At 41.6% G+C, this 21,957-nt stretch overlaps 1 protein-coding gene across 3 annotated transcripts in view; it reads left to right on the top strand.

Annotated features, from left to right (window-relative positions):
• EARS2 (glutamyl-tRNA synthetase 2, mitochondrial) overlaps nucleotides 1–21,957 on the top strand; it is a 291,133-nt gene that overhangs the window by 226,529 nt on the left and 42,647 nt on the right. The window lies entirely within an intron of this gene.

Raw genomic sequence — 21,957 nt, 5'->3', positions numbered from 1 at the left:
CTACCCTAAGCATAGGCAATGTTTAACCATGATCCATTATACATGTACCTTTGATCAGCTATATCTTGTACTATACACTGTATTGCATGCTGTACTCACATGTATGTACCTGCCTGAGACTGGCACTGTAACCAAGCTTCGAGAATTCTTGTACTGCTGCGCGCAGCTACCAAAGGGTTTGGTGCACATTATCAAATCAATAAACGGAGGCCTATCAATGCAATCTGAGTATCATACAATGCAATTAGGAGACAGAAACCTACCAGATTTGGGAGACCTGTAAAGTTGGAGCGAGGCCTATCGATGCAGTTTGAATATCACTTAATGCAGTCTGGACACAGTAGCCCTGGTAGAGTTGAGAGACCGACCTATCAATGCAATCAAAGTATCATGCAGTGCAATTTGGACCCAAAACCCTACTAGATTTGAGAGACCTGTAAAGTGGGAGAGAGGCCTATCGATGCAGTCTGAATAGCACTTATGCAGTCTGGACACAGGTAGTAGTCCTGGTCAGATTTGAGGGATAGGCCTATCAATGCAATCTGAGTATCATACAATGCAATTTGGAGACAGAACCCCTGCTAGATTTGAGAGACCTGTATAGTGGGAGAGAGGCCTGTCAATGCAATCTAAATATTGTACAGTGCAATTTGTACCCAAAACCGTACTAGACTTGAGAGACCTGTATAAGTCTATACAGAGTGCCTAGCCGGTCAGATTGGTACAGTATTAAATAATGATTAAATGTTGTCTAAGTTGGGGTGAAGGAGAGAGGGATGCGGTGGGGAGCAACCACCTTGTTTGCTATGGGTTTGGTAAGTGGCTCGGATTCTAGGGTAGAGTGGTTGCTCTACTCCTACTTTACTGGTCCATTGTAGATGATGGTTGTCGGCTGGCTACTCCTTCCCCTGCAGACACCTGCTGACACCTCTTGGAGCCGCCCTTGGCCTTAGGGCCCATAGCGGTAGGGCTGCAGGGTCAAGAGGCTGCCCTGGGAGGAGCGTTGATGAGGGCCAATGGGTGCAGGGGGGCGGGGACAGGAGGCGGGAGGGAAGGAGAATCAGGAAGAGGGCACGGGGTGGGAGCGGGCTGGAGCCTGCCAGAGCGGGGTATGCTAGAGGCCTCGTGGCCTATGAGGAATACCCAAAAGACTGCAGCAGCAGACTGGGGCAGGACTCGCCGTGCTTCGATGGAAATGGAGCCAGTGAGTTCCGCTCAGCTGCTACACTGCAGACCACAGGGACCAAGGACCAATGAGTGCAGGGGGGCGGGGCGGGAGGCGTGAGGGAAGGAGAATCAGGAAGAGGGCGTGGGGTGGGAACGTGCTGGAGCCGGCCGCAGCGGGGTATGTAGAGGGCCTTAGGGCCTATGAGGAATACACAAAGACTGCAGCAGCAGACAGGGGCAGGACTCGCCGTGCTCCGATGGAAAAAAATCATTTAAAAATTAATGGAGCACTAGAGGGTTTTCCCACATTGCAACTCAGGAAGGCTTATGAGCATATATAGATCTGTTCTGTATTGTGGCTTTACAGGAAACCTGGTTAATTGAGACTTGTGACATTGATGGGCGTAACACTTTTCAGATTAATGCTACAAAGGGACAGATCGGACGACCTAATGGAGGATTGTAGATATCGGTCTGTCATCCATGGACATTAAATGCCATACAATTATCAACACTGACTGTGCAAACAGCTATCATTAATTGCGATTTTCTACTACCAATAATGTCTTAATTGTGAACATTTACAACCCACCTAATATGGTTTCCACCAAAACCAACATCTTCACAGTTAAACAAATTATAGATGACCAACACAGCAGAGTCCCTATAATCATAATTGGCGACTTCAATGCGAGAATTGGCATAAACAATATTTGGCAAAATGAGGAACATGCATCCAAGCCATATATTACCTCGGATTCTAACAAGAAAGGTAAAGGATGGGACAATCTATTTAGTGCATTTAATATGACCATGCTAAATGGTCACTGTCCTGGTGATGCAGGAAACACTTTAACGCACATATGTGGCAAACAGTGCTCCACTCTTGACTATATTATAGTTAATAATAGAACCCTTGCCCTGGTGATTAATATGGCAGTGGTTTCTCATGAGGAGAGCGACAATTTACCAGTGTGCGTACTTATCAAAGCCAGCAGAGAGACGAAGCATTATGATCTGAATGGTGACATTTATATCAACAACGGCACTAATCGTATTAGATGGAATCCAACCAACCTTTCAAAGGTTAACACGATAGTGGAAAGTATCCTCCGTCCCTTTTTGGAGAAGTGGTGCCCAATGATTGCTATCGCTAACTTCGAGATTCTGTCAGAATTCGCCAAGATCGTTTCTACTATCAAAGACTCCACTGCTAAAAAGAGGAACTATAAGAGCCCGAGTGAATGCTGGAATCTGAGAACCTGCCATGGTGCTAAATATGACCATCAAATCCAAGCATCCAAATAGTGATTGCGAAAAGAGATAGCAGAGTTATTAAGAATTAGCCGTAGGAACTTGCAACACGAAGGGCTAACCATCCGTATCAAAGTGCTTAAAGATGCATATTGTAGATGGCCAAAGAGGTATAAAGCTGAACACAAACATGATATATGGTTACAACTGGCACAACAAGCTTGATCTAATAATAGAGGGAAATGGATTACCATTGAGGGAGCAGCTAAGAATAATCTCCCAATAAATAGTGTGAATGAGGCTGGCTGTGAGACCCACATTAGAAATACATTGGGATCTGGTGAGAGCATGGATGAAACACAGATGACTGATTGTGCAAGCTGGTCATGTACATCTTCTGTTGCTGATATTACTAAACCAATCAGATTACTACCTATATCCCATGTAGTCGGCCCACATGTAATGGGCTCTTGCGGTCATCGCCTGAACTATGGGCCAACTCGCTTCATGCCCTTTTTTCCCCACATTGGGGGTTGCGGGATGGTCCCTCCAAGCTGGAAAGAGAGCATCATACTTCAATACACAAACCAGAAGGGTGCTGGAATGACCCCCTCAATTATCGCATTATCCTGGGCAGCTATGCTAATGAAAATGATCTGCGAATGAACATAGCTAAAACGAAAATGATTACCTTCTGGGTAAAACTAGACAGTCACACCCCCTTCCTGGGCCACACACAAAGGCAGTTCTAGTCTGCGAAACCAACAGCTTTTCCGGCCAAGTATATGACCTTCTAAGGCATTTCCTGATCTGGCAAGGCAGGTAGAAGGCCGAACAACAATATGGGCAACTAAGCAAGCGAAAATCTCCTGGTCCATCATTTTAAGGAACTAGTCACGTTTTGTTGCCATACGCAATACACGTGAATGTGCACACTAAAAATAATGCAAAAATTAAATCAATGGATCTGCTGCCAACATCATGTCATTAGGCACTTATAAAAGTAACCAACAATTCCACGTATGAAAACCTAGTGGGATACAAAAGTATCCCCATTGCACTAAACTGGGAGGTATAGTATGCAATGTTCAAATAGTACAACAATTCAAAAGGAAAACCTTGCTTCCCAGTACTGATAGTTTGAAGGACTGACAAAGGTTCCCTATAACAATGAGCAAAAGGGAAGTGAAGCTGAAGGCTTTACTTCCCTTCATAAAGTTAGAACGGGTTTAGAAACGGAAAAAACTAAATAGAAGTCCATATGGATGTAAAGTTAGAAAAATAGAAATCTTTCCTAAAAACGGACACACACAAATGCGCACACCAGCTGGGAACTACTCCTGCATTCCAATTGGCATCCATACACTGTTCTGCCAGGAGAGACTAATATCCCTTTCCTGTGCATTCACCCAGCACTGTAGATTGGATTGTCTTGGAGACCTTCATTCAGAACGTTATGCCACACGCACTTTGAGTTCCTGAGTATGCTCTGAAAATATCCCACATATGCAGAGTTGCCATTTTGTCATTTCCTTGTGGTCCAAACACACAAAGAAAACTGAGGGGGCTGGATGTTTTAACTGCTTTGGTAGCCCAGTGGCCACCACAATAACGATTTGACTTTCAACATAAGGCTGCATATTAGTGCAGCTAGACATAAAATATGTGGCCTCTGCCAAACACACTTTGAGTGACAAAAGTCACAATGGGACAAAATGGGATGCTCAGCGAGCACACCCTTCCGGGCAGCTATGAGGCCTACTACGGGCAGCATACCGTAAGAGTTGCTGCTTCTGAGTAATACCTCAAAGTCCCTATAACAGCAAAAAAGACAGTCCAGAAAAACAAAGTCTCCAACAATTATGGGAGAATAACAGGTCATAGGGCCTCATTCCGAGGTTGGTGGTAGTCATGGTGCTATTTGCGCCAGGACTTCCACCAATAACGGTACCGTGTCCAGTTTGGTTCAATGGGGACTTACCGGTCTAGTCAGACCTTGGCGGGACCGGTAAATCCCCATCCACCAAACCATTCCCATTGAGCCCCCATAGGGCTCAATGGGAATGGGGAGGGCGCAAATAACGGGCCGGCGTATGCCAAGCCCGTTATTTGCACCCAGGTCCTTTAACGGGTCCCATCCTTAACACCTGGTCAGACCAGGCATTAAGGAAGGGACCCGCTAAGGGACCTCGTAGTAGAGCGGTAAGGGATTACCGGCACCGGTCTCCTTACCGGTGCCCAGTATCCCTTACCGCCCTACTCGGAATGAGGCACACAGTCATTTTTAACCCTATTTCCACTTGCTCCAACAGACCTACTGGTTCATCTTTGTCGGGAATAATGACTGAGAAACCGAAATGGCAAGGTGCAAACATTGCAGCAATGACAAATAATTAGGGCTGCTAATGAGGAACACATGATTACTGCTTGGCTTACCTTCTGATTCCTTAAAGTCTGGGATTTGCTGCCATTGAGGAGAATTCTTCTGTCATCTCCTCTTTGCTGATTTAGATAGGCATTCTACTAAAGTATCCTTCACAAGAGAATTCTGATGGTTCCAAGGACAGTCAGCTTCTTGCAGCTGTACAAGCATCTTGACATTAGGACAGTTAAGATCCTGCTTCACCTTTTTGATGACTCATTAAAGTCTCAAATGAAGGCCATGCTGATATGTCCTGGATAGCTTTGGTTCTCACCCAAAGGTCATTGGCAAGAAAGTATGCATGGATGTTTCTCATGTGCCAACCAAAGTCTTTGGTTCCCTTTCAGGAGCTTGACAGCCAATGCAAGTGTTGTTATGGAGGCTTTTATGGATCGGAACCCCATAGGAATTCTATAAATGCCCAAGTATGGTGGCAGAGGTATTACTATCAATGGCTTAGCCAATAGGTCAGGCTTGATAAAATGTAGCTGCTGCATTAGCCAAAGCTAAGCCTATTGGCTTTGCCAATCATTGTAAATTTACCTTTCAAGGGAATTCACATTGACTTCCTAATGTTTGCCAGATTGGCAAGCTCTGCAGCCTACTTTGTGCTTTAATTTCTCTGACCAGCACCTATCGTGCACGTGCCAGGATTCGCCCATGTCTCATTGGCAATATGTTTCCTTGTTGTTTAGATTAGACACTACTTTCTTCTTGTAAATCACATTTGATTTTGGCAGTGAATGGATTAAAAAGGATTTAGTGGTGAGAATAGAGTGGATGGAACACGGTGAGAGAATAAACATGGGTGCACTAATTTTTCAGAAATAATGCTACATATATTTATTGTCTATACTTTACATACCACCCTGCTTAACACATTGTTAAACATTATTGAAAGAAAAGCCCTGCAGAGGTGCGAAAGTGGTTTTTCTGGAGACGGGCCCGAGGCGCTTTACAAGGAACAGCAGGTCTTCTGCCTGGATTTCTTTTTTAAAGGCTACGGTATCTGTCCCCATGAACTGAAATATCGGTCAACAGATGATGCACCTTTTGCCCCGATGTGAAACCCCTTGTCTCGCTGAGTGGAAGTCTGCTTGATTTATTTCTTCTTTCCTGTTGCAGATAGGCCTAAAGAGAAAGTAACTGCACCTTCTCCACGATGTTGCACTAAGCGGAAAACATTCTACCCATGCTCTGTTTTTGCCCGAGCCTGGTACATGATGATAAAAGCGTGCACATTTTATTGCCGACTTTTAACATTTTCTTTATGTGCTCAAGCTGGTTACACCTGACATAACCGGCTCTCGTATGAAAAGCTGCAGAGTGTGAGCAGAGGTGGTATTGGCGCACATTTCAATAAAGAGGGCATAATAAAGAGATAGGATTATGATTATTATTTTAGCCAAAAATGTTGCTTGTCAAGTACTTCTGAACCTCTGTTTGATACCTTAAGGGATTATTTCAATCCTCCCCCTCAGCCTCTGGGTACATGCAGGTAGAGTGTCTCCAGCTAGCAAATCTGTGCACCGATCCCCTCTGAAAACCTAGATTTGAGGGCACATGCTGTACATAAATTAGTGTAGCTTGCGACTAGTATTTGTATTCGGTTTCTTTTTCCATTGTATTTTAGTTGCTGGAAGACCTCAAAACTAAAGCGTCAAAATACATTAAAAAAAATTGGCAAATCAAAAAAGCATTGGCTACGGTTAGTCGAACACAGCTCCACTGGTCTTCCGCCATAGGTGAATGTGGTCACTGCTTTGCCACCGAGGTTGTGTCGAGGAAAAAGGCTCTCACAACTTCGGTGGATTGGTGAAAACGTTATTAGTAGAAAGCAATGACAGCACAAACCCAACAGCAATACGAGAAACCAAATTCAGAGTGCCCCCTTCCTTCTGACCCCTGTGCCTTTATACCCAACAGGACACATGCTTTGCAATGTAAGGGGTGGTCCCACCAAGTTAAGGTTGCATACTAAATTCATCCTGCAAGCAAAGAACAAAGCCTCCTTATATCAGCTTTTGACATCAGCTGCCCTCTTTCATGTAAACCAGTGCTATCTGTGGGGACAACTTGTCTTACCTCAGTCAAGTTGCCCGCACTGCTTAAAGATTCCCAGACGCTTTGAGGCAAGCAAGCGTGTTAGCAATATGACGACTCATACTCCCCTCTGACGCTTTTCTTAAGAACGCGAGAGCCTAGATCCTGCTTTCCTGTGCCAAAAGGGAAACCCGTCGGAAGCAAGCGATGAGAAAGGGAGCATTCCAACAAGCTAGGCGAGAGGCTTTCATTGCAAAGACATGCGCAGTACATCCAACTGTCTCCACCTCGAATAAGCAAGAAACACTGTTTAAACATGGTTACAGGGCCTACTCACTATAATACTGCAGTTCCAGTCACACGGAGTTCATAACATTTTATTTTCCCAATTTTCCTCCACAGTCGTGAGGATTAATCCTGGAGAGGCATAGGAGATAAACCCATACCCATGCATCACAATGTGCTCAGTTGCAAAGTGACAATTGAATTCCCCTTTACTACATCATGCAGTGCTCTTTACCACTCCAAGTGTGTTTGTTTTCATTCAGATTTACTTTTTTTAACATCTTTTTTTATTGATTATAACAGATACAAATAACTTATAAATACAAGGAAACTAATACAGTAATACAAACTGTAAGCTTTTAACATAACACTACACATTAGTCAAAACTGCAGAGAAGGCTACAACAAATATAAAAAATAAAAAGAAAACGTATTAACATTATCAATCCATTAAACAACTTATTCATCGCAACCCATTATGCACGCCACTACCATATAAATCAAGGAAGGACTTCCATAGGGACCAATAGTTCTCTTCTTTATCCTGCTTCCGAAACATAACCAATTAAAATTCAGATAACACAATCGCATCATTAATCCATTCTTCAACTACTGGTTTCTTCCTGGATTTTCACATCTTCAAAATTTGTTTTCCAGCTATCGCTAAAACCTTATCTATCCAAGCCCAACAGAAGCGAGCCTTTAAAACATCACCCACTGTTTGCTAATAAAACTTGAGATAGTTTCCTTGGAAATTAGATTGACAAAGTGAAACCTAACCTATCCAATACTTCTCGCCAAAATGTCAACAGCCTTGGACAATTCCACACAATATGGACCAATGTTCCCCTCTCTTTCCCATATCCCCAACAGAGATCTGCAGTCAATAAACCTAAAGCAGACATTTGTACCGGTGTCCAATATAACCTCCCCAAAACCTTCTGATGAATAAGTTGCAATTTAAGATCCATTTTGCTGCTGTATCCAACCCTCCATATATATCCCCAGGTATCCTCATTAATCACACAACCTAAATCTAATTCCCATTTCTCTTTCAATTTGTTCCAAGACTCAATCACCTGATTACCCTCTCGCATAAGTTTTAAATATGTAGCTACATTACGTATAGACAATCTAAACATGTTCGAACCCGCCGGCTCCTTCTCTAAAGGTATAGACAACATATTGAATACCCGATTCACTAAATTCACTAATTGCTTATATCTAATCCTCTCTCTTCGACTTAAATGAAACACTTCCTGAAGCTCCTCAAAGGACAACAAACGCCCATCCCGCAATAAATCACCCAGTGACCATATACCTTTTGATACCCAGCTTCGCCAGTATAATTACCCATTTGTAAAGCGGGATTATACCAAATTGACGAATTAAGATTCATAAAAACATTTCCATCAAAAGTAAGTATCCACCATAACATTAAGTCCTTAGTCACCTTAATAGTCGGCAACTTAGTAGACCTTTTAGGCAATCTCCCCATTGAAAAAATATTCCCCAGACGGAATGTTGACAAAGCCTCCCTTTCTATAGTTAACCAAACCGGTTCTTCCTTCAACTCTACATTTGCATATAGAGCTGCTTTCTTCAAAATAAAACCCCTATAATACTTCTCCAGATATCCAAAACCCCCTTCCTTAGTACCCCGTAGCAAAATGTATCTTGGGAGCCTTCTTCTCACAGCAAAGAAAATCTTGAAAAACCCGATCCAAGGTCTTTAAGCACTTTTTTTGAAAAATTTAGAGGGATCGAATGCATGACATACAATATCTTCGGTAGAAGTGACATTTTGATGGTATTAATTTTTGCCCAAATCCTTGAATCTAATCTTGACCACCTCCTGACATCTATCCGAAGGGTATCCAACAACTTAGTACATTAAACTGAACAATTTTCCGCATATCCTTGATCAGAAAAATCCCCAAATATTTCACATACACTTCAGACTACCTGCAGTTCCATCCTACAAAATCCCCTCTTCTAACTGCAGCTGAAAGCGGGAACACCTCTGTTTTATCCCAGTTGATTTTGTAACCTGAATATCTGCCCTCTTTCAAGTACCTCCTTAAGAACCAAGCTACTCTTTTCAGGATTAGAGAGTACCAGTACCATCCATCCGCATAAGAAAGTACCTTCAATTCCTTTGTCACAAAATTTAAACCATATATTCTCTGTTCATTCCATATCAACGCTACTAAGGGTTCCAATGCAATGTTAAATAAAAAAGGTGACAAAGGACATCCCTGTTGCGTACCTCTGCTGAGTTGAAAAGATTCAGACGTCATATTATTAACCCAAACACGACCCAATGCAGAACTCTGAAGACAGCGAATCACTCCTCTATACCCATTTCCAAATCCCATTTTTTCCATAGTAAAATCTAGAAAGTTCCAATTCGCTCTGTCAAACGCTTTCTCAGCATCCATGAAGACCAAGGCAGCATCAACACGTTTATCACTAGAAAGGCTTATGTCTATCAATGTTCTTATGTTATCATACCCAGATCTACCTTTCATGAATCCTACTTGAGACTCATGAATGATACTCCCAATGCAACTACTTAACCTATTTGCCAATATTTTAGTAAAAAGTGTAACATCCACATTTAACAAAGAAATTGGTCTATAGTTCTTACATTCTTTGCTATCCCTTCCTTCTTTCGGTATCACAGTAATTATAGCCTCAGACATTGATCTACATAGATCCTCCCCCCTTAAAAAGAGTTAAACAAGTCGCACAAAACCGGAGCCAAAAAAGTGTCACATTTCCTATAGAATTCAATGGGTAATCCATCCACACTTGGAGATTTCCCTAGTTGTAATTGCCCAATAGCCAGTAGGACCTCATCAACTCCAATATCTGCATCTAACATAACGGAATCATTTGATGTCAACACATTAACAGGTATATTTTCCAAAAGATTTTCCAAATCTTGTCTAGCTATTGATTCTTCCTCTGTATACAATTTTTGTAATAATTTCTAAAACCTGAACAAATATCAGTATTTTTCCACATTAACTGTCCATTCTCATACCGTATTCATTGAACAAATGTCCCTCCCTGCATACCTCTTAACCCATTCGCCAACAACCTACCACTTCTTTCACCAGTTTCCCAATATTTTTGTCGCGTAAAGAAAAGACCCCGCTCTGCCATCAAATTATTTGCATTTGCCAGCTTTTACCGAGTTTGATTCATCACAGACCTGTCCTTTACTCTCCCATGCTGGCCATACTTCTGCTGTAACTCTGACAACTTCAATTCCACTTCATTTACTTCTTTCATAGATTTCTTCCGAAGACGAGAAGTTCAGTTAATCATAGCTCCTCTAATAGATGCCTTAAAGCTATCCCATACTACCCCTTTTCCAGCAGAACCTTCATTAAGTTAAAAAAAAAGTCATTTGTGACAACCGGTCAATCACTACCTCTTTCTTCTCTAATATACCCGTTTTTAATCTCCACTTCATATAAGGCGAGGTTATTGCATCCATCTGCAAACAATATGCACCAGTGCATGATCAGAAATGTCCCTCTCCCTAATGTTAACATCTATTGTTTTGTCCAATAATGTCTTAGTAACTAAAAAATAATCCAACCTGGAGAAATAATCATGCCCGGGCAGAAAAATGTAAATTCTTTGTTAGACAGATGCAATTCTTTCCAAATATCAATCAACTCAAATTTCTCAAGGAAAAAATGTAACTCCCTACATACCTTCGTATTAGTATATCTATACAAGCTGACTCTATCAAGTTTGCAATCATGAATACAATTGAAATCACCCCCTAAAATGATCATCTCACCATGCATGTCTTACAAAAGTTCTGAAACAGCATCAAAGAAACCTGAACTAGGTGCACATGAACCATAAACGCAACCCAAAGTGATAATTTTCCCTTCATAAATTATATCAGCAAAATTCATGCGACCTTCTCCATCCATTACTACATTTTCAACTTTATATTGCAATCCCTTCCTGAATAAAATACTTGCACCCCTTGAATTTGCAGAATAACAGTTTGATAGACCCTTGTTATATTTAGAAGTATTTAGCTATTGTCTAGTTTCATCAAAACTTGACAATGTATCTTGTAAGAAAACAATATCAGCCTTGGACCTCCACAGTCGTGCCATAACTTTCCTCCTCTTCATAGGGCATCTCACACCTCTCACATTCCACGTTACCACTGTCAGATTATTTATCCCCATCTCAACAGTATACTATACCCTGTTGTACCAAGAACCATCAAATGCACGTGGCAGCAAAATTCGAAAACTAAGTAAGGTATCAATCCATACAAACAACACATAGACGAATGCACACAACATAAATCCACAAGACACAACTACGAAACCGAGAGCAAACAATAACTAATGAAAACCTGAGGAATCCCTCCAGGTAACACTAAATTCCAAACTACACCGAACAAAAGGCATTCCATAACCCCACCCCCTCATGTTTGCACCTGCCAATAAAGTAATTACATATTAAATACCTTAGTCTCCCTATTGTATAGAGCTAAATCCACTTATAACGTTACATTCAATTCCCCACAATATCACCTCATCTAAATATATATAACTACATTCAATAACTGAATGTAATAATACTCATATCTCATAATGTTAATCAATATTACCCCCATTAACTATTCTAATAACCTTAAAAAAAACTAATGTAATGTATGACCACCAATATACAGAATACAATTTTAACCCAACTGCAAGAGCAAATCAACCCCCCAACATTGACCTAAATCACAACATATGATGATATCATAACATAGTCATACTCCACTTCCCTCATGTCAGAAGTGAATATCTGAAATGAGCTATCATCGTATAAATCTACAGACCCACCACAATATATACATACTTAGCATGCAAGGTTTAGCAATCAACTATGTCAATAGAAACTATTCACCCATACGTCTTCCCCACCACGGATGCACTGTAAAGTCACATTATCCAAATCAGACATCTCAACCATTTCCCCACAATTGTAAGAGCCCTTACAATAAAATTAATTCCCTAATCGCATTAGCGCCTTTGAATGGTATGTTTCTTATACTGTATTGAGATTTAACAAACTATCCAATCCCTGAATCACAGGGCAATTTATAGAAGAACTTGGTATTCAAGTCCATATACACTTCCAATTGTGAATCACTCTAGATGACGATTAACTGAATTTGCAATTTCAACAACAAATTATGGCATGGATTAATCATACATTTGTACTATAATAGAGCTCCAACATTCCACATGAAGTCCAAAGCCCTAGTCTAGTCACATTTGCAGTGCACATTACTTTGAAAAAACTAAATATAATGGAATGCACTCTATGCACTACCAATATTGCCCAACAACCAAGCCATGCTAAAGCTTGGCAAATGCAAGGCGCTCTCCTTCACCTCTCGCAAACCTATTCTGCTCGTCTCCAGAGAATAAGGAACGAGAAATGGCTCATCTTTCTTTTTCATAGCCTAGCCCAATATCTGGCCCAGATCAGTCCTTTGATCTGTTCAAGGTGTATTAATCTTGTGCTGGGCAAAAGGACAATGTACAATGACAGGTCTATTGATGTGCCATCTTTTGTAGGTGTGCCCCATTGCATACAAGAGTTCATTTAGCTTCTAGGTATACAGGGTGAGGCAGTCTTATGACCCTGCAACCTTCAGGGCGACCTTCAGCCAGGGGTAGCATCACCAGAAATTAGCATAATGTGTACCCTCAACTTGAGCCGTGCCTGCATCCCTTAACAGGACTGAATTTACAGACCGTTCTGCATTGAGAAGAGGGCGCAGGGGTGCGTGCAGACATCTTGGGGTACTGATGCCAGATGTTGCTCCGCCTACATTAGAAGCAGTGCCTGGTGGGCCGCTTCCCCAGGGCAATCGGATGCTCTTATCCTGGCCAAACAGCTACCGTTTAATGTCCAGCCACCACGTCCGCTGCAAACGGGGACGGGGGACTTGTTTTCCAATTTATCTTATTTGTACATGGCGTTTGTGAAAAGAGCGATGCCCTGCAACCCCGATGCAGCAACACCTGGGTGAGCAGGCTAGGTCGCCCCCAAGCATGCTGGAAGGAGTTCATGTCTGGATTCCGGGAGCAGGGCAATTCCTGCCACCACCCCCAGGCCCACCGACCACTCCCAACGCCCCTCCTCCATTTTGTCTTTGCAGATAACCCTATGTGGCAAGGCAGAGGGGAATGAGAAGGTCGGCGAGGGATAGGCTCCAACAGAGTATGTGCTCTTGTCGGAAAAAGAGTGGCTGCAGCATGAATTGCTCATAATCCATGTAGAATGAACAACATCCTCCCGACACTGATGCCAAGTTCTGGGTGCATGGGCAAAGTAGGGCGCGTATGCGAGACACAGTGGGAACGGATGAGCGCACAAAGGAGTTCAGATTCAAAAAAGGTCACATATCCCCACCAAGCTGATCCATCTGAAGGTACCTGACTTGCAACATCAGTTTGTTCCAAACAGCGCTGTGACCGATCATGGCTCCTCCATAAATACACGACTCATAATGCAGAGAAGGCGTAATAAGGAAGTACCGCACGTAATACACGCATGCACAAGCCACGCTGTCTATGTGCTTTCCTTTAAAGGCTAAGATGAAACACTAATATCCGCGTGCAGCATTTAAAAAAAAAACCAATGCAACGGCAATACACGCGTATCATTAAAAAAAAAAAAATTCAACGGTTTAACTCACAAGTCCCATTGGTAGTCATCAAAAAGGGATTAAAACTAACAATTAAATGTAAAAAAAACCCATGTGAAATCAGAACAAGAAAATAAACGGCTCAATGTAGGCATCATCTTTTCTTTTTTGAAGTTGATCCTGAGCATTCAACAGGTGCCTCCTCCATAGGCTGAAGATCCAAATCGGAAAGAAAAACCTCAGCACTTTTAGGATCCACAAAAGAGTGCACAATCCCATCAAGTACCACTCTTAAGATTGCAGGGTAAATCATGTAGTACTTCAAATGTTTCCCTTTTCTCCTTGGCTGCTGTAAAAGCTTTCCTTTTCTCCAGCACATCACAACTTAAGTCCCCAAATATCATGATTTTATGAGTACCCTAGAACAAGTTTCTTTTCTCCCTTGCCTTTCTAATCACCAATTCGTGTACTGGAAATCTCAAACTTTATGATAAAGTGACAGGGTCTTTGTCCATGTGCTGGTTTAGGGCCCAAAGATCTATGAGCCCTCTCAATCTCCAGAGGGGTTTTAGGATCAAGACCAAGCAATTTAAACAAAGCTCTTTCCAGGACAACTGCAGGAGAGCCCTGTCCAATATCTCCTGGAAAAGCCAGGCACTCTGATGTTATTCCTCCTAGAGATGTTTTCTTGTTCAGAGCACTTGAGGGTCAGCTTTTCCACCTGGGCCTGCAATTCATGTATCTGGATGTTCATTTTCTGAGGAGAATCACTCATGACTGTTAGATGACTTTCCATATTTTAAAATGTTCCTGACAGTTCATTGTATCTTTCTTTAGAAGCTATGAGAGTGGCTTTCTTATCAGCAATGTCAGCAGAAATGTTAATCATTAGATCCATCAGTTTATCATCACTTCCTTCAGGGCTGGTTTCGTCTCCTTTCTGCCTCTTGGATGGTTGCGAGGTACCTGATATATCCTCAGCCATGTAGCCACGACGACTACAGCACTTGGATCCACCTCATCTACAGCCCCAGCAGCCCGTGCATACTATCTGCCTCTGCAGATCTGCACATTTCTTCGTGCCTAAATTGCCTGAGGCACCCAATCCCACACCGCGCTGCTGCCTGCCTGGCCCTACAAAATGGCCGGCGCAACGCGGCATGAGAGCGAGGCTCTCGGTTTCTAGGCAACCCAACAATACATCTGCGATCCAGCCCCACCGGCAGGCGGAAGCTGGCGGCGGAACAAGGCCAGGATAAAGGCCATCGCCCCCTGTTTGCCCCTGTACGCCCTCGTGAGACTACTAGAGACCCTCCGATCAACAATATCACATCATCAGGCCAAACCACAGAGGACTCGAAACACAACGGTAAGGTTCACCTCCGAACCCGAACTGACCCTAAAGAACTAAATAACTCTGCCCTACTGCTACACTAGCGTCTGCTCCCTAGCGACATACCACAAACACTATGTAACTCCTCACTATACTACCACTCGTTTTACTGATGTCTAACGGATACGTATATCAACCTAAATTCCCCCCTGACGAGCTCCAGAGCTGACCTGGCTGCCCGTGATGCTTGGTATGCCCTCTCCCCCGAGGATGTGCTATTATCACACCTTTGCATGTCACCCTTCGCATCTGCATGCTTGCCTCTTGGGACTTCGGCAGGCACCATGCACTCTCCCACTGTGGGAACTAACTCTACAGCCGCCCGAGAGGATGTAGCCACCCTCTTGGGACAACCCTCCTCCTTTTTCCATCATCTACATGTTCCTCAGGCTAGGCCGCCGCCTTGCAAACCACCAATATTCCTGTAACGTAACCGGGATTCTTGTGATATATCTAAAAAGTGCTACCATAATGTAACTAAGTAAGCTGGCCTCTGATGTAACTAAGAATGTATGCCTGCTGTGCAAATATAAAAGTATTCTTGTAATGTAACAAACTAAGTATTATCATAACATAAAAGAAAAGTATTCCTGTGATTTAACTAAGAAAGTACCCTATGTAACTAACAGAATATTCTTGTCCTGTAACTAAGATAGGATTCATTCATGCGATGTAACTAAAACAGTATTGTTGTCATGTATCCCTGCTACCTCTTCTTGTAACTAAGATCCCTACAAGTAACAGCGCCACAATGCCCGAGGGCTGCATGTGCGCTATACAAATGTAAACATAAGAAATAAAATATTGTAGTTGTTTCAGGGAGATGAAGGCAGGTGCAGGAGCTCAGCTTTCAAGCAGCCATCCCCTTGAGCTGCAAGTTCTATTGTATATGCATGAAAATGTAGTATCATGGCTGCTCAGAAAATGCTATACTCTGGTGTCCCAGTTCCCCATATCATAACACTTACCCTGCACCATTCGTGACCACAGATGCTACTTTATGTAGACGAGAACTGTTCCCACACATCCAATTACTGAGTCAATTAGAAACCATTGGCAACTTCAAAGTCTTTACATTACAAAAGGTAGCAGATTAAAGTAGGTCAGGTTGGAATGCACCACTTTGCTGCAAGAGCACTGAGGCAGAGATGAGAGCGAAATCAAGTGTACAGTAGGGGTGCATTGGTGACGATGGGGTTGGATGGCAATAAAGTATATCTGTACCTTCTCCCTACCCATGCTGTAAGTAATAATGCACACTAGCATAGATTAACCTCTGGTTTGTGATCTATGTGCACAAATAGAGGGTGTTTTGATCAACCATTATTGGAGTACGTGTACATTTTAGGACAATTTTATATAAATGTACAAGTACCTGGACATGTGGCATCAAAACGTGACAATCGTGTGAGTCTGTTCTTTTTTTGGCATTAGCTGTTATCTAATATGTGGTAGTAATACCTCTCTTATGATGTGAATAATAGAGCAAATGATGGTCATTGTCTAGCACATACCTACACAAAGGCCAAAACTAGCTTTGCCAATTCTTTATTGTGGTGTTTGTTTTTTTTGGTCAAAGTATAATTACAACTTTACAGGTACCCCTTTAGTTCATATTGAGCCAAATACTTGGATTACGTATGTGTGGTATAAAAGGAGATTTGTATATAGATATACCAGAAATACTGCAATAGTGGTTACCATGGCTTGTGCAAATTCAATTAAAACAAATGACACACAAATTTATGTTGTTAACAGTATATTTTATTATGGTACTTTAATAAGTTAAAACTTTAAACGTAGACCCTTTTCCCAGGATAATCTTGTGTCCTTGGTTACTTTCTGTATATAATCAAACCACAAAACGTTATCCAACTTGAAATATTTAAGAACCACTGAAAACTGCGAACACCTGTTCACATATTGGGTGTCGCTCATTCTTGTGAGCTTCTTCAGCATAACTATATTATGTTGATCAAACATCCTTAATTGGATATTCAACAAATTAAACCGCAACAATCAACTACTTGTTGTATGCAAAGGTCCCCTATAGTCAAAAGAACAAAGTGAAGACTGTAAAGAAATGAAAGGTGGGAAACAGCATACATTCTACCAAATTGGTGTTTCATATGAACTGTAAAATACAAACTCATTTTTTCTAAACCACTTTGGTATAAAGTAAATTTCTTATGGTTTCCCATGCACATATCCCACAATGGAATTATTAGGTTGTGTTTATATTATCCTACATTTAATGTTTGTGTCTTTCATTAAGTTAAACAATTTGTAACAACATAGCTGATAGGTTGCATTCACATTTACAAATGTTCACTTTCTCTGTATAAATGTAAAACGCTCTCCGTGCCAATGAACCTTGTGTACTATGGTATGGTACAATGTTATTGACACTGCAATGAGAGTTGACATTGGAAAACCTGCATCTCGAAGTTTTGCCATAAAACGCCCATGCACACGCACCATCCTGGCTGGGTCTAATGGCAGCTGTAGCCCAAAACATTTGGGGAGATCAACGTTGTAGATCCATGACTACTGTAGTGGCAAGAAATGCCATCCAATAATGGCCTATGTTTTTAATGATTTCAAGTATGCTTTTCTGGTCTGGGAATGCTGCAGTTTGATGGCCAAGTGTTCAGCTCAACATATTCACTTTCAACTTTTAGTGAGGCTTTGTTTGTGGCAATAGAGGCCCCTCTCTTTGCATCCATGAACATTTACAGATATTCAACAGCTTCTCTTATAGGGCTGTGAAAGGTACTTGATCTAATTCAAGACCCTGAATCACCTCGAAAACCTCCCCCTCACTCTTGGTCTTCATTTATGATTTTACTTTCCTAGTCTCTTTCCTCTCCTCTGGGAGTTTCTACTGGGAGGGGCTGGCCAGCCACTGCCTCCTGCAGTGGTTCGCCGGAAATTTTAATTAAGCCTCAGCCTGTATTTAGTTCATCTTCAAGCCAGTGCTGCATTTTGACTTGTTTAAGACTTTTAATAATGATTTAATTTTCATCTAAGTTTTTTATTTTATTAGCTTGTATGTCGTTTTACCTGTTTCTTGTTCATAATTCTGTCCAGTGCTCTGATAACTCAACTAAGGCCATTGTGTCCCTCCTTATAAACAATAGAGAAGCATTTACCTGCAGGGCAGTGCGTGATGGTTACGTAAAGCCGCATTAGTGCCTTCTCATTCTTTTTTTTTTTTTAATGGTACAACTGAAGTAATGCCTTCTTGAAAAGAGAATAAGAAATTTGGGGAGCAAACCACAATTTCTGCGCTTACTGCTAGGATTTACTGGGGTGGGATGTCAGAGGAACCACAAATTACTGGAGCTTCCCTTGCGTCCTTCAAATATACTCAAGAATGCACAAAGCAGGCTGGTTCCTGGCGGTACCTTCCCTAAAATAATTAGTGATGACTTGTTTTTTGTTTAAATTCTTAATTCTATTAGCTAATAAATACAAAATGAGTGATAAGGTCTCATCGTTACTTTGTGTTGTGTACATGTTACATGTACCACATTTGAAAAAACAAATTGGTTTGGATAGCCAATTCTCAGGGGATTCAATGGGAAGAGGCCCTATGGTTTTTGGAATCATGCATACACATGTAAAACAAAAGTTACTCAACTCGGGCACTAATTATTGGCTCTTTTTCCTCTGTTTGTTTTTGTTTCTCTGTTGGGTTTGAATTTGTGTTAGGAACATTTCTCATTTTTGCTTATGATTTATTATAATTTAGTCTGTTTGAACTGTGGATGAATACCATACAGTCACAATTTAGGGGACTATCCTGAATAATAATTTTTGTTTTGCGTTTGACTAATAATTATCATATAATCAAGGAGAAAATGTGTAAGAGCCCTGATGAAGGGCTAAACTCGAAACGTGTAGGCCCCCTAGCACAATAATGACAAAATTATGAGAACCTATCACAATTTTTGTATTTTTTTAGCAAATGGAACTAAGAATTTAAACAAAATAACAAGTTATCGCCAATTATTTTAGGCAAGGCGCTGTTTGGGGCCAGGTTGCTTTTTTTAATCTTGAAAAGAGGTTTTTATTCCTCCTTTTTGTTTGTAATCAAGTTTAGAGATCAGACAACCAACCTGCTGCCGCCGCCCTGCAACTTGAGGGTTGGCAACATGTATTTGCTGTGCCAGACTTTTTCAAATCAGTATGCGGCTGCCTCCCTGCAGCATGGGGCAGGCACCATGTACTTGCCTTGCTGGACTTTTCACATTTGTATGCAGCTGCCACTCGGCAACATGGGGAAGGCACCATATATTTGCCTTAATGTAACCGGATGTAGTTCCCTGCAATAAGAGGCGAGCTCTCCTAAGTGTTTTCACTGCACCTATTATGACTTAATGTGTACCAGATGTAGCGCCCCGCCACAAGAGGCGAGCTTTCCCTAGTATACTGTTTTCCACATATCTCATATCATGTACCCGTCGTAGATCTTTACACAATATGCAAACATTTCCATGTATGTGTCACTTTGCACTACCCAGGCCTAATGTTTGCCTGCTACACAATTGTTGTACTGCACTTACTGTAACCATAATCTTAAGCAAAGCGCCCAGTTTCCCCCGGCCCGTGTGCGCTATACAAAGAAAAAACCAAACCAACCGCAGCCCATCCTCCAGAGACTTTGAGGGCCATACATCAGCCTATAATGAGCCTGCATCTGGCCCATGGACCATTTATTGTACTCCAACGAATTATGCTATCCTGCAAAAACGAGGCGAAATTGAAAATGTTCTACACTATGTCACGATTCAATCACTGTAATGGATCATTAGATGCTGCAGATTAAAGTCGTCATATACACAGAACATGCACACTGAAAGGCAACATCTCAGAACTGACGAACATAACAATCTTGCCAGGCATGTCTTACTAATCCAATATAAAAATACTATGTAGTTAAGACCAGTTGCCCAATGAAAGATACGCACTGTTACAGATCAACTGGTTGTTATGGATTTGGAGCTTTGTTATTATATTCCAGCACACTTTAATGCAGCACATTATTGGGTTACAAATCAAGCTATCGAGCAGTTGGGAAACTAAAGAAGCTCTTAAGTAGCCTGCGACGAGTATTGCCCCAGCTTGCACAGTGACACTAGGTGCCACAAAATCACCAAATGCTAATAAAGCTTTCACAGTGATGCATTCATTATGCATTGTGGGGTATTTGGTTGTCACTTAGGCCCCTGTGCGTACTGCTGCAGGACTCCGACAGAGGGCTAACATTTTCCTTAGCAGCCCTATAAAGGGGTGCAGTCTACAGGAAAAAGGTCTTAAAACTCGTCTTGTTCAGTAAGTACCAGTAATTGTTGTAGTGGATTATTTAGTAGATGCTCTGCTAAAATTATGTTTCTCTGTATAACGGAATGAGTCGGTTAAAGATGGGCAGAAAGAGTCCCAAAAATGAAAGCTCGACTGGTAGTCGATATTTTAACCGAAAAGAATAATAATCCTTACATGCATAAAAAGCAACTCCTAAATGCATAGTCCTCATCACCCGGTTTCCAGAGCAGTAACACATAGTGAATGCCCTTTTGATAACCAAGACCATAATGCATTTAGGGTATTCTGTAGTGGAAACGTTTTTTAAACCTGATCCGCAGGTTGGCCTTCAAAATATTGTACTGTTCTCCTTTGTGAAATGTTTCCTTTTTTTCTTTTAACCACAGGGAAAATCTGACAAGCAGCAAGACTGCAATGATTACGCTCTTCAGAGACAGACCCTGGCTTTTTGATTTTCGTGCCAAATAACAGATACCCTCTTGCGTTATTTAGGCATTGTCTGGATTCTGATTCTAGAGTTAGGTGCCGTATTTCCGACCTGCAGGCACTCTTCCTAATGCTAGCTGCTTAATGCTATAGATATATGGCTTTATTGAAGACTTGCTGGAAAAGAAAAACCCACTTTAATCAACCATTTGTTCTCCACTGAGGGCATCTTCGATAGAAGCACAAAAGACCCCTTTTCTTCACTTCTTCGGGAAAAAAACCTAGTTACAGAAATTCTTATCTGCAATACAAAAAAGCCAAGGTGCATAAGTAAAGCCGGGCTTTTTTTTGTAGATTTTTGCACACTGGATAACATAAAAATATAACTTGTTGCTGTTTAGGAAAACATTTTATCGTTAGCTTTCTGTGATTCTGCACTGAGGTTTGATTAATATCACTGTCGTCTTGAGTGAAATTTGAGATTTATTTTTCCTGAGATGAGCACCCAGCCTGCAAATCTGTGCCTTTGTGGAGAGAATCCTAAGTAATTAGGTTTATGATCTCTCGAGGTACCAGGGAAACTCTAGTTTTCATTGCACCTGTGCCCTTAGATGCTATTTGAAATGCAGCTACTTGGAGTTCTGTCCACACCTTCACACAGCATTACTGCTAAGCTGGACATTCAAAACGTTATTCACAGGGGAGTCAGGTGGTGTTAGATTTATTTGCCACTATACCTTTTAACAACCCACCACCTTCTACAGGCACTGCTCACTAGCCTTTGCAAAGCATGTGATTCTAAGAAGATTCACGAGCCTCAGAAGACCTACGTTACATACCTGTAATATACTTTCTGATGCTTGTATCTACTTGGATTCACATGCGCCCACTCTTTCCTCCTTAGAGTTGAAGGTACATAGACATCTTACACCTTTCTTTCCTGTA

The sequence above is a fragment of the Ambystoma mexicanum genome, chromosome 2q, assembly GCF_040938575.1.
Source record: "Ambystoma mexicanum isolate Mex_15411 chromosome 2q, UKY_AmexF1_1, whole genome shotgun sequence".
Taxonomy (NCBI): Eukaryota; Metazoa; Chordata; class Amphibia; order Caudata; family Ambystomatidae; genus Ambystoma; species Ambystoma mexicanum.
The sequence above is the reverse complement of the archived record's forward strand: the minus strand, read 5'-3'. Positions and strand labels throughout refer to the sequence as shown.